We start from the raw sequence: 14,632 nt of genomic DNA, 5'->3' as shown, positions 1-14,632 counted from the left end.
GCATTAAATTATTCGGTTGCCACACTCATTAAATGATTGCTCTTTCTAACCAGTGACTTTTGGAGGGTCTTGGGATACACTCTTTACAGTCACTCGCTTTCTGAAATTTGGGAAGCCAGCTACAAAGAGTTTTTCAAACCTAATGACATACCTATTAAAGATATATGATATCTCACTTTATTTAATTAGTTATTTTTTATTACATTTAGTGCATTTTAATTATATATGATAGTTCTGTTTTTGTGACATATTCAAACACACGAGTTCAAGATTTACCCCACTCCATTCTTTGGTATTTTGTCTTTCCCTCCTGCTAATCCCCTTCCTCTATTCTACTGGTTTCTCTTCTATTTCATTTTTTAAATTGCTGCTTTATAATTATATATAAAAATGTGATTCACTGTAATATATTCACTTATGCACCCAGCATAGTTTGGTTGATGTAGTTCCCAAGTGCCAACCTGTTTCTTCCCCTCTTCCCTAAACACGGTTCCACTTCCTCTGTTCTCCTGCTCTTCTATTTTCATTCATCACATTTTTTAAATCCTTTTTTCCCTTCACCTTCCACATATGAGAGAAAACATTTGACCCTTCATTATTCAACATATCATGATTCTCAAATTCATCAGAAAATGATATGATTTCATTCTTTATGGATGAGCAGAACCTTATAATGTATACATACATTTTCTTGATCCATTCATGTGTTTTACTATAACTTTGCCAATATAATATTTTATTAATAAGGTATCACATTATGTGGCTCACTCTATTTCATCCAACACTGTCGTCTGCAACACAGATCTGCAGGGCTTTTGTTAAGTTAAATAAGGAAGAACAGTGAAGCAAAATCTTTATAATCAAATTCACATGTAGAATATTAAGCAGTTGATTCCATGGTAGTTAAGAATAGAAGAGCAACTGACACTTGCTGGGTAGTGTAAAGAGGGAGGAGCTTTTATCACTCAGTAGGAGGATGAAGTCCTGGAGCTCTATGGCACAGAAGAGGGAGTATAATCAAAAACAAAGTACTGTATTTCTCCAAATAGTTAGAAGAGAGTGTTACCAAATGCACTCACTATGAAGAAATGATGAAAGGTGATGGAGACGAACATTAGCTGGTTTGATCTCCACCCAGTATGAACATGAACAAAAGCTTCACATTGCACCTCATAAATACATACAGATAAAATGTGAGAGAATCAAAAATTAAATACAATGAGAAATTTTAAAGCTACACCTTCATATTATTCCCTCTATGCATAGGGACCATGAAATAAATTCAGATAGTATGTTCTGTGCTGGGCTAGGGAGAGTAGTGGGAAGGAACAGAAGTGCACAGTGAGGAGGTGGGCACCATTGCACCCAGGCATCAGTATCCCTTCCTCCCTGCTGTGGGAACAAAACTCTCCCAGACACTGACAACTTTCCCCATTGCAATCAGATTCTCCTGGGAAAGAGCAGTGCTCTATGGGGAACCAGCAGTCCAATACTCCAATTTTAGTCCTGAAAATATGAATGAATTTTAAAAATTATGTTCTGCATTGAACTTAGGGAACACCAAACAACCTACTTTCCTCTCCACTGGATATTAGAAAAAAACATGAAATCAGGAAAAGTGTATATATTTATTTTCCAACAGGAATTTATTGATTGATTTATTTATTCTGCAAACCTTAAAATCAGCTTATGAACTGGGAAGTGTTGGTCTCTAGTCCAGATTGTGTTTCCATGGCTGCAGTATCTATAGTCATGGGTGTTTCTACCAAGGGCAGGGGAGAGAGAATAAAGGTAAGGCGTCTCACCCTCTTTGCATCTGTCATGTCAAAAACCATGAAGCTGTGTGTCCCTCACTCAAAAAATAAATAAATAAATAAACCCTCCTTCTCCATTCTACATCATAGATATTTTATTCAAATTAAATTTACTTTTAACTTATACAGAAAAACATAAAAATTGCAGATATAATAAGATACCATGAGTATATTGTGTAATGTTTAAATCATGTTAAATATATCTGTCTCCTCAAGCTTTTATTATTATTCTTAATATTGAACTCTTCAAAATTCTTTTTCTATAAAAAAAAGTGATTATTAGATATGTGAGGAACACCTCCGCACCAACAAATCGAAGGCCTAGAATAAATGGATACATTTGTAGACACATATAACTGCACAAAATTGAACGATTAGTATGCAGAAAAACCACAGAACTCTAGTAATTACCAAAATTGTGTCAGGAATACAAACTTCCTCAGCAAATAACACTCAGGATCAGATAGACAGCTTTATGGCTGAATTGTACAAGAAATATTCAGAATGCTACTGGAATGAGTGTAGACACGTAAGAAGCACCACAGAGACCACAAACATAAGTCCATGTATTTACAGCTGACTGACGTTTGGTAAAGACAGAAAAAAAAAAAAAAAACTACATTAGAGAAAGGAAATTCTCTTTAATACATGGTGCTGGGGTCACCAGACATCCATGTGCAGAAACAAATTTAACAAGATACCTGATTTGGATCTTTTACTCTGATCTTTTATACTAGCATCAAGTGAAAATTCATTAATATCTCAGAGATCCCAAACTATAAAAGTAGTAGAAGGAAGTATAGGGGACTTCTTGTAGATATTGATCTGGTTGAAGGTTTTCTTGTTATGACCCCCAAAGCACAGCAAGACAAGGAAAAAATTGACCAATGACATGACATAAAGTGAAAAGCCATCTGTAGAGCAAAGGAAATCACCAACAGAGTAAAGAGACAACCCACCAAATGGGAAAAAAAAAATAGGGACAAACTATTCTTCCAACAAAGGATTACTATCAACAATGTATAAGCAACTTGAATGACTCAGTAAAACCCCATAACCACCCAATTACCTCTGAGTGAATTATGTGAATATTTCAATAACTTTATCAGAAAATACAAATGAAAATCACAATGATATATTATCTCACTTCATTTGGAATGATAATTATCAAAAAGGTGAGAAGGAATAAATATGGGTGAGCCTGAGAAGTACAAGAAGGTCTTGTACACTGTTGGTATAACCCAAAACACCAGAAATAGAACTACCATGTGCTGAGCAATCCCACTACTGGAAAATGAATTCAAAAACTTAATTCAGGATGTAGAAGCAATTTCTGCACTCACATGTTTCCTGCAGCACTATGTATAATAGTCAAGATATGGAATCAAACTAAGTATCCATTGATGGATGAGGCAGGCAAAGAAAACAATGGCGTAACATTCAGTCGTAAAAAGAATGAAATTCTAAAATTTGCAGCAACATGAATGGAAGTGAAAAATATACTAAGTAAAATTAACCAGTACAGAAAAAGTACTACAGGTTTTTACCTACATGTGGAAACTAAAGAGTTGATGCAGTAGTAAAGAACAAAATAGGGTTACCAGAGCCTGGGACAGGTGTCGGGGAAGCAGAGTATGGAGAAGCTGGTTCATAGATTGAAGCTGGGTGGGAGAAATAACATAATGTTCCCTTGCAGACTAGAATAACTATAGTTGATAATAATTAGTGAACATTTCCTAAGCTTTAGAGTGTTTTGGATGTTCCCAAGATAAAGAAATTATAACTGATGAGGTGATAGGTTTGACCTCTACCGTAATCTGATCATTACATATTGTATACACATTGAAATGTCACAGAGTAGCTCAATAAAATGCAGAATTTATATGTGCTCATCAAAAAACACATAATTAAAACAATAACTATCAGATAAGATGATTAGTTTAGTTGCTTGCTTTGTGCCCTCTAGAGAGTGGGGCAATACCTGGTCTCTAGGGCTCAGGTCTCCCAGGTTTTATCTACAGGTGTAAAAACACAGGTTTCCCTCCCAATCAGGAGAGATCTTAACTTTGGTTTATCAGGTTTAAAATTCAAAAGAAAGATTGAAATTTATTTCAATCAGAAGGACATCTGAAGAGGGAAGAAAGTGACTCTAGAACTACATTGAGAAATAAAGGTGAGTTTGCAGGAAACAAGAAAGCACTGCATGCCACGCTTTGTATTGAGGCTCTGGCTCAGCCTAGCTCCTCAAAGCAGGTATGGTGCAAGGAGGAAGAGCAGCACTGGAAAGCGGGGGGATGTGGGCTCTTTCACTTCTGCAAATTGTGGAGGCATAGCCAATGTAGACTAGGCAAGGATATAAGTAAATGAAATATATTCTGGTATAATACACTTTAGTGGAAAAAAGTAAACTTACCAACATCATTATGATTATGAAACAGGAAGCATGTGTGACTTCTGTGAGCAAATGTAATAAGCAAACTGGATAGAAAAAGCCAATAGAGTAGAAGATTCGCAGTATTGTGTTCCCTGAACACAGAGATGTATAAATTTAATAGCAAAATAACAATAGCATTTGGATCACAGGAGTCATTGTCTTCTATGTAACATGGGTTTAAAATGAATTTTTAAAGGCCTTAGATAAATGAAATGTCATGAAAAATGTGATAGAGTGTTTGTGATTGCTTTGTTTCTTGAGGTCACACTTAATACTTACATTTGAGTCTGCCATAAATATTCATATTTATGAATGTAAGAAAGCTCAGAGACTTTGAATGTCTTTGCATATATTTTGCCAATTTTACTGATGCACCACCTGAAAACTGTTTCTTGTTTTATGTGATCACAGACTACTTTACCAGAAAAAAAGTCAGACATTTATGGTACAATAGGAACTAAGAGATACTGTGTGCCAATGAGAGACAGAGAGACAAAGAGACAGAAACAGAAACAAGGAAACAGAGAGAGATAGTGAGACACACAGAGACGCATAGAAAACCGATTGCCTTTGTAATCAGAAGTGTTTGGCCGATTCTTCAGGACAGTTAATTACTCTGGATATTCCCAGTGAAAACATTCCCTTGATCTCATTCTGTAGCTTCCTTTGATGCTCTGAGGCATGTTCAGTGCCGTGTGTTTATTTCTGATGTATTTGAAGTCATTGGTTTTGCTCACAAATTAAAAGTGTGATTATTAACAAAGAAAATGTGCTAGCATCTAGACCTAAAATACAGATTAGAGTCTAGTGTAGGGAATGGGCTCATGGCTAGGAGTCTGAGGATAAGAGCTCAAGGCAGATGAAAAGATTGGGCTGTGTCATTGGTAAGGTCGAATTTTCTCTGGCTTCTCTCTTGTCAACTCTAAAACAATGTAGTCAACTAGACCATCTTTAAAATTCATTCTAATTTTATTATCTATTTTATTCAGAGGCAATGTGAAAAGAGTTGAAAAGAACACCCTCTGAAATCTTGATTCTGATATATTTTGGTATAAGTATTTATTGGGTCAGACAGATTAAAGTGCTCAAATATGGAATTCACAATGCAGACACAGAAGTGTTAAGGGTGCTGGCAGTAAACAGTACCATGTAAACAAAATGTAAAATTAATTTGGTTGCAGTGATGACCTGATCAACCATTAAACTATATTAGGCTTTACTTTTGTGAATTTACAAAATTCAATGGCAGCTGAAGTTTTTATGCCAAGATCTGTTTAATATAGTCATACATATTTTTATATTATTTTCCCATACATCTTAAGGTTCTGAATTGCTTTTGAGAAGTTAGGATTCAGTTCAATAATTGCATTCTTAAGAAAATTGAAAAAATGGTTCCTGCATTTTAAACTTTAAACATGTGGTCTCCTTTGAACATTAAAAATCTAGATCCTGAAGTGATTTTGTTTTATTCTACAGGCTCTGTAAAGGAGTGAATCAAGTTTCCTGTTTTCTCACATCGTTCTTCACTATTTTCATTTCCAGACTTACTTTATTATTACAGACAAAGGAAACATGGTACTATTAGACAGAAATAAAAGTGGGGTCACATTCACCCTCCTGGGGTTCTCAGATTATCCAGAACTAAAAGTCCCACGGTTCATGGTTTTTCTGGCTATCTACAATAGATAGGTGGTGGTAGGGAATATTGGGATGACGGCCATAATCAAAATTAATCCCAAACTGCACACCCCCATGTACTTTTTCCTCAGCCACCTCTCTTTTGTGGATTTCTGCTATTCCTCCACCATTGCTCCCAAGATGCTGGCAAACCTACTTGCAGAAGACAGAAGCATCTCTTTTTCAGAGTGTATAGTACAATACTCTTTGTTTTGTACCTTTGTGGTAACCAAAGCCTTTCTGCTGGCAGTGATGGCCTATGACCGCTTTGTGGCCATCTGCAACCCTCTGCTCTACACAGTGGCCATGTCCCAGAAACTCTGTGCTGTGCTGGTGGCGGGATCCTATGCATGAGGGGCGGCCTGTTCCCTGATACTAACGTGCTCTGCTCTGCACCTGTCTTTTCATGGCTCCAACACAATCGATCACTTCTTCTGTGAGTTCTCCTCCCTGCTCTCTCTCTCATGCTCAGATCCCCACATCATCTCTTTGCTACTCTTTGTTTTTGCCACATTCAACGAAGTCAGCACCCTGCTCATCTTCCTCACGTCTTACGTGCTCATCCTGGTTACCATCCTCAAGATGCCATCAGCCAGGGGGCGTCACAAGGCCTTCTCCACCTGTGCCTCTCACCTGATGGCCATCTCCATCTTCCATGGCACCATCCTGTTCCTCTACTGTGTGCCCAACTCCAAGAACTCCAGGCACACGGTCAAAGTGGCCTCTGTGTTTTACACAGTGGTGATCCCCATGCTGAACCCCCTGATCTACAGCCTGAGAAACAAGGATGTCAAGGACACTGTCAGCAAAGTATTGGGCAGTAAAGTCTCTTCTTTTTGAGCATCATATTAGCATGACATTTGTTCCTGATATTTAGATTTTGTTCTTTAAGTTTGGTTTTAGGAATAACATTAAAATTAATAGAATCATATTGTACAAGAGAATAGAAATGGAATTTTTTTTCAAGGAAATAAACTTGACTCTCTTTTTGTAAAAATTCACCAATCTCTCTTATCATTAATATATTTAATCACAAATTGTGATAGCACAATATAGTTTGTAATCTGATCGTGAAAATTAAAAGACAACATTCATGCCATCTCTGATACCTATGTATAACTCAATATTAGTTTCATCCCCCTTTTTATAAGATATGTATTGTATACAATCCTATTAATAAACATAGGAATTTTACTTACAACATAGAAATAATAGTTACAGTGAGGCATAGTACAGCAATGAGGTATATTATCAATGAATAATGGTGGAAATAATAAGAACCATAAAGGTTATCATGAAGAGAATGCTAAAATGCATGAAGGTTTTTTGAAGTGTGTTTTTATAAACTAGGTGTAATTTGAACTTGACCTTGGAAAAGAGAATGAATAGAGTTTTGCTGATTCTTTTCAGTGAAAAAATAATTTTATTAAAGGGAAAATAGCATAAATAAATTCTGGTTGGCAAAAACTATACTGAATCTAAGAACCAACAAATATTTTATTGAGCTAATTCGATATAACTTGCATGTATGAGTATATGCGTGTGCATCTCCTGTGTAGTGTGGTTACTGAGCATGAAATTTCAGAAAAATCTGGTCTACATGCTAACTGTATTTTTGAAGATGCACCGGTGTGGCAGTGTGACATCCATCTTATACTTCACCATAGGTTTAAGACACACAGCTTGGATATGAGATGATCTTATCTGCAAAACAATGTTGATACCCACCTGTCCAACTTGTCATTCATGCTTTCTTTCTGTGTGTGAAGATGTCACAGTTATTATCAATGCTTTGGCACGTTTTTGTTGAGAAATGGCATAATTCCTGAGTCCTTCTCAACAGAATTCTCATTCACCTGAAACAAAATTATATGGACTTTGCTTAAATGTTGAAAGATAACTAGTATCAACATATACTTATTCAAAATGAAATTAAAAAATTCATATCCTATTCATCATTCAGATTAAAAATACCATATCTCTACTTTAATAAACTCACTTTTGCTTCATAAACGTGTGTGTCATTTTTCTCCTCTTTACTGAATATGCTTAGATAAATTTCTGAACAATTATTAATAGAGGGAAAGAATCAATTTGCATTTATTTTAGGGAGGGAAAAACGTAATTTGGTGCACAATTTTATATGGACCGAAGAAAGTATTTCCTCTGATCATATTATTTTGGCTCTTACAGTGTTTGTTTTTTGATATTTTAATAAGAATCACACCACAAATTAAAATATAAGAACACTATATATTTTGATAAAATATAACTAACTAAACTTTTCGAATATTCCTGAAAATATTTCTTTTCCTGGGCATATGGGCTTGGATTTCTAATTCCAATTAAATAATGTATTTGTAGAAAAATCTCAATTCTAGATCAAGAGGTCTCAGTATCATTTCTGTATCAATGTTTTAATAAATAAACATATTGCAGCTAATTCAATAAGGATTATTTTTAACAAATAGATTTTAGAGCAGTTTGTTTTGAAGTCAATAGAGGTAATCACTTTTTCAAATTCAGGCAAGTTTACTGCAAATATTTTCTCAGGTCTTATCATATATAAATTAAAGATATCCATCATTCTTCTACTAGCAAGTTTATTGATCAAAGTAATATCATTAAACAGTTTATAAAATGTAATATCTGTGTTTAAACTTGCCAACACACTATTTACCAATATGATATTGCATAGTATTATATTATGTGGTTGAAATTATAACATGAGAGACTTTCATCTGCTAATGAAATTCACAATATTACGTGAAGTGGAAAAGCAGGATAAGGAAAAACGGATATCACATAATCCCATTTCTATGTGGAATTTCAAAAGTTGGTCTTAGAGAAATTGAGAGTAGAATAATGGTTATCAGAGACTGGGGAGAATAGAAAGCAGAGGAGAGGAAGAAAAGTCAGAGAGGAGAAATAAATATTCATGTTTTGAAGACACATACAATAAGTGTAATGTATTATATATCTCAAAATAGTTAAAAGAGATGATTTCTAAATGCACGAACCACAAAGAAATGATAAAAATTTAGGGCAATATATGGAAAAATTAACCTGTGCTGATCATTACTCTGTACATACATGGATCAAAATTATGGCATTTGGCAGTTTATGTATGGAACTGGAGAATGTCGTGCTAAGAGAAATAAGTCAATCACGAAGAACCAATGGCCAAATGTTTTCTCTGATAGGCAGTTGCTAATTCACAATAAGGGGGATGCTAGGGAGCAATAGAGGTACTTTTGATTAGGCAGAGGGAAGGGAAAGGAGGGCAGGAAATGTGGGAGTAGGAAGTATAGTAGAATGAATCAGTCATCATCACCCTATGTATTTATGGGATTACATGACCTGTGTAACTCTACATCATGTACAACCATAAGAATGAGAAGTTATAGTCCATTTATGTATGATGTGTCAAAATACATTCTACTGTCCTGTAAAACTAATTAGAACAAATTAAAATACATATCACATTGTACCTCATGAATAGGTGCCTATATTATGTGAATTAAAAATCAAATATTATTAAAAGTTTAAAGTTTCATGTGTATATTATTCAAAATATGGAGTGACCATAAGATAAAATTCTGATAAACCTTTTCTATATCAACTACCTTTACTTTCTACTTAATGCTCACTTTTTATAGTTTTAGAATTTTTATTAGTTTGTTTAACTCCTGTGTAAGGGTTCATTTTTAACACAATTATACATGCATGGAATATAATTTGCTCTAATTTGGTCCACAATACACCCCCTTCCCCTTCCCTCTTCCCTCCTTTTGCTCCCTTTCCTCTAGTATACTAATCTTTTTTTCTATTTATTTACAGTTGTTTTTTTTTTTTCTACTAAATTAGTACCTCATGGATATGCAAAATGGCGAGATTCACTGTGGTGACTTTCAGAGGAAAGTTTGGTCAGATACAGTTCATCATTTCCCCCCTTTTTCATCCCTCCTCCCTCCCTCACAAATCCTTTTCTCTACTCCAATGATCCCACTTCTAATTTTATAGGATTCCCTTCTCTATTTTCTTTTTTTGGTCTATTTTCTGCATATTATTTGACCCTTGATTTTCTGAGTCTAGTTTATTTCAAGTAGCATCATAATCTCCATTCCATTCATTTACCAAATGAATGCCATAAAGTGTCTTCATTATGGCTGAGTAATACTCCATTTTCTATATATATCCAATTTTCTTTATCTGTTCATCTGTCGAAGGGCACCTAGGTTGGTTCTATAGCTTGGCTATTGTGAATTGTGCTACTATAAACATTGATGTGATTGTGTCTCTGTAGTATGCTGATTTTAAATCCTTTGGAAATATACCAAAGAGTGGAATAGCTAGGTCAAAAGGTGATCTAGTGTTTTTTGAGAAGTCTTCTGTTTCCCAAAGGGTTTATACTAATTGATAGCTATACCAACAATATAGAAATGATAAAAATTTAAGGTGATATATGGAAAAATTAACCGGTGTTGACCATTACTCTGTACATATATGGATCAAAATTATGGCATTTGGTGGTAAATGTGTGGAAATGGAGAATGTCATGCTAAGAGAAATAAGGCAATCACAAAGAACCAATGGCCAAATATTTTCTCTGACAGGCAGATGCTAATTCACAATAAGGGGGATGCTAAGGAGCAATAGAGGTACTTCTGATTAGGCAGAGGGGAGGAAGTGTACTTTTATCCCCAAATCCTCACCAGCATATATTATTTTTGTATTCTTGATAATTGTCATTCTGCCCTAAGTGAGATGAAATCTCAAGGTGGTTTTGATTTGCACTTTCCTGCTTGCTAGAAATGTTGATTTTTTTTTTTTCATGTGTCTGTTGACCATTTGTATTTTTTCTTTGGAGATGTGTGTATTTAGTACTTTTGCCCATTTATTAATTGAATTATTTTCTGGTTTTGTGTTGTTTATTTTTAGTTCTTTATATATTCTATATATTAACCTCTTGCATATCGGGTGCTAAAGATTTTCTCCCATTCTACAGTCTCTCTTTCCATGCTCTTACTTGTTTTCTACAGTCTCTCTCTTTCCATGCTCTTACTTGTTTTCCTTGCTGTGAAGAAGGATTTTGGTTTCATTCCATTCCATTTATTGAGTGTTGGTTTTCTATCATGCACTTTAGGAGTCTTGTTAAAGAAGTTGATGTTTGTTTGAATATGATGGAGTGTTGAACCTACCTTTCTCTTGCAGAAATAAAAATCTACCAACTTTTACAAATGCCTCACAAATCTTTCAGTATAAGATGAATTGAAAATCAAATAGCTTTCTGCATGGCGTTTGCTGGATGACATTCATCATGGACAACCATGTTCTTTGCAAATGCTCTTTTAGCTTTGCTGTCATGGGATCTTCTCTTCAATAGGAATTCATCTTGTGACAAAGCTGTATGGTTTACATGGAGCACACTGAATTAGTATTAAACAAATATGCCCATCAGTCTACTTTATATCTGATTTCAAAATATTCCTCCATGGACTATAATACATGTAAAATGTTCTTTTCCATGAAAATACATTTGTATATACCACAGAAAATAAGAATTGATTTGTCTTGATGAAAAAGACTCCAGGACTCATGGATAACATTTAAAGTTGTCCTTTGCCATAGGTTTTGGATGTTGGTTTTATTCATTTCCTGATTAGAGTAATTCACAGAGAAAATCGAATGGATAAGAGAAAGTCCTTGAATTTGAAGAAATGGAGAAAAGGCATGTGGGAATGCTAGTTGTAAAATGAAACCCAAGATTCCTTAAATTCAGAAACTCTTTAGATAAACCTAGGAAGTTTTTTGAGAATTTAGGAATGGTTTATCTGAAACTATTTACTTCTATGAAACTTTAAAATGTTTGCTGTATCTAGGGGCACACAGACTGTGGTTTGAACACTGAGTTCATGTCAAAGTTCAGTAGTCAGGAAAGGAGCAGACATGGAGCAATGTTGAGACATCCCAGTACAAAAGCCTCCAGCTTTGCACAGGGACTCTGACCTCCCAGGGACCTTGCAACTATGTTCTTTCCATAGTCATGTGGTGGTGCAAATTGAAAAGCAGCGTGTGTCCCACCTCCAACAGGGATTCTCTGTGTTACTTTGGACAAATTATACCTATCTATGCCCTAGTAACCTCATTTGTAAAGGACATAAAATTATTTATATCATTTATTTTTGTAAAGAGGAAATATGTTATAGTTGGATTTAGAAAAGTACATAGCACATAGTAAGTGCCCAATAAATGTGACCAATGGCTATTATTCTCACTATAGGACGTTCACTGTCCCCACTCTGTGGAGAATAATGTGTCTTTAGACCCTATACCTTGCAGGAAGGAGCTGTTGCATATAAAGTAGACAAACTTAAAAGATGCATCCATATATTTCAAAATGACAATATGAGAACTCAAAGACAAAATTATTGGATGTAGCTTTCCATGTCTCAAATTCATCATAAACTCTGAATGAATGGAGTTAGCTTATAATTATCTATGCATAAAAGAGAAATATAAAGTGTACCTACTGCATTATTTATTTTCCCCAGTTCATATCCCATAGTGAAGATAGTTGCTTCCCATAGTGAAAATAGTTGTTTGAATCCGAAGTTTTCTTCATATTTTGTTGATGTCCCACAGAGATCAGTAATTGTTTTTAGTAGCTTAGGGAACATAGATCCCAGAGAAACATCCACAAACACATTTTCCATCACAACAATTTCAGAAACAAGGAAAGCAATTGAGTACCTACTCCACAGGTGAGTTGAAATACATGCTTATTATTTTTGGAGGGGATGTTTGGATATGAATAATATTTTCTGGGAACTGGAAACGATTTTTTTTCCATGTTTGAAATTTCTTATAGTCATAAGTGAGAGAAGAATGAGGGGTAAAAGAGGGAAATAGTATTATAGATTTTTTAAAAAATTCTGAGTAGTATTCTTCTCAAAGAATTCTTTGATAAATGCCAAGATTTAAGCACTGCTTTAAGAAAATATACTTCTCCTTTAGAGGTAAAGGATATTCTCAATGGCAAATGGGACAATTTTATCTGCAGAAGCACATATCTCATAAGAAATGCTAGTAGGAGAGGAAAATCAACAAGAAAAATGGGGATAAATGTATTTTCAGTTTTTCTTTTACATCTCTCTCTCACAACAACTCCATCTGTGCAACCTGGTCAAGCCTGCATGGAAAAGCTCCGTCACCCCAATGCTGAGGGTGGCAATGAAACACCCATGAGAATTTCCATGGAGGGACACAAACATGTGAACCATCTCTGAAGTAGAAAAGGGAGGGATTGCTTTAGCTCTGTACAAAGCACTTTAGAATGTCAATTGAAAGCAGGTTTCTCAGCGACTTACAGTATCATCCTGGTGGCGTTTGGCTCGGTTGGAGGTGAGGGTGAGGGAGAGGGATGGTAGAGTTTTAGCAGCATCCTTACTAGATGTAATAAGTACACACACCTACCATGGTGACCACCAAAAATATCACTGACCAATGTGACATAGTGGTCATATTCAACTCCTGGTAAAGGAGCAGTGCTCTGTGAACCCCTGACCACCTGATTCTTTTTCAGACTTGAAAACAGGAAAAAAAGTTCAAAATTTTGTATTACTTTGAACCCAGAGGAGGACAACTCATTTTTCCTGGTCATTTAGAGAAAGAAAACCATATAATTACATAAGGATACTATTTTACCTGTCCCTCGGCTTTATTGTTCACTGTCTCATTTTATCAGCATCAATTCTAATATCTTTAAAATTATTTGTCATGATATTTTAAAGAGAAGCATATTTTCCTTCATAATACTTTTGAACATTTTTATCATTTTGAACTTAAAAAATAATTTTGAATGTTTCCTGTGATACTTCATTTCTAATTTTTTTATCATAAAAAATGCTACAATGTTAAGTGGTTGTTTTTCTCAGTAATATTCTATGCACATCTTTGATTAGCTCTTGAGATAGAATCAGAGAAGTAAATTAATTGTCAAGCAGATCATCCTAAATTTAAAATGTTGTAAATATAGGAAGGCTGTTCTCAAGAGTACTAATTACCTAAGTGTGGAAAACATTAGGCACTTAATTAAACTGAAAAACTAGGTTAATTTATAGAAGAAATGGTGATATGGAGATACTTTCCCATATAAAATACATCAACAAAACCTAAACACTTGGGGGATAGTAATTATAAATAAGCCTATCTCAACAGTTTTCAGAATGGAAAACTCAGAAAATTTTACCATATGTTTTAAAATTTATTTCCTTTGATAACAATATTTGGAATATTGATTATAGAGTCAAGTAGAGTAAAATGGCTTTGAAAGTTATACAGAAATTTTGCTAATCAAATAACATGATGACATCACCCTTCCTGATTCAATGCCAATCTTGCAATTTTGAAAACCTAATCAAACATACAGAAAAGTTTTTATAAATATTAATGATTTCATGTGATCTCTGAAGTAGACTAAAGGCTTTATGCATCTCCATTATGCGATGCCTTAATTTTTGCTAAATTGAATAGCACAGATAACAATTCTTTATGGATAAAATTAACTAACTTATTGATTCTGTTGTTTTTTATTTATTTTTAAGTTTTTAAATTTTTTATCCAGTAAAAACTAAATTTCATCACATAATGAAGAATAGCTTTTAATTTTTGTCCCCCACCCCCCAGCCACATGTAAAGTGGGTAC

At 34.6% G+C, this 14,632-nt stretch overlaps 1 pseudogene across 1 annotated transcript; it reads left to right on the top strand.

The window, feature by feature from the left end:
* Positions 1 to 5,820: 5,820 nt before the first annotated feature.
* LOC306638948 (olfactory receptor 5D18-like) lies at positions 5,821 to 6,765 on the top strand (annotated as a pseudogene). Its single transcript has one exon. The product of its transcript is annotated as an olfactory receptor 5D18-like (transcript).
* The last annotated feature ends 7,867 nt before the right edge of the window (positions 6,766 to 14,632 follow it).

The sequence above is a fragment of the Sciurus vulgaris genome (genome assembly GCF_902686455.1).
Source record: "Sciurus vulgaris genome assembly, chromosome: 11".
NCBI classification, from domain to species: Eukaryota; Metazoa; Chordata; class Mammalia; order Rodentia; family Sciuridae; genus Sciurus; species Sciurus vulgaris.
Note: the sequence above shows the minus strand (reverse complement) of the source record. Positions and strands in the feature narration are given on the sequence as shown.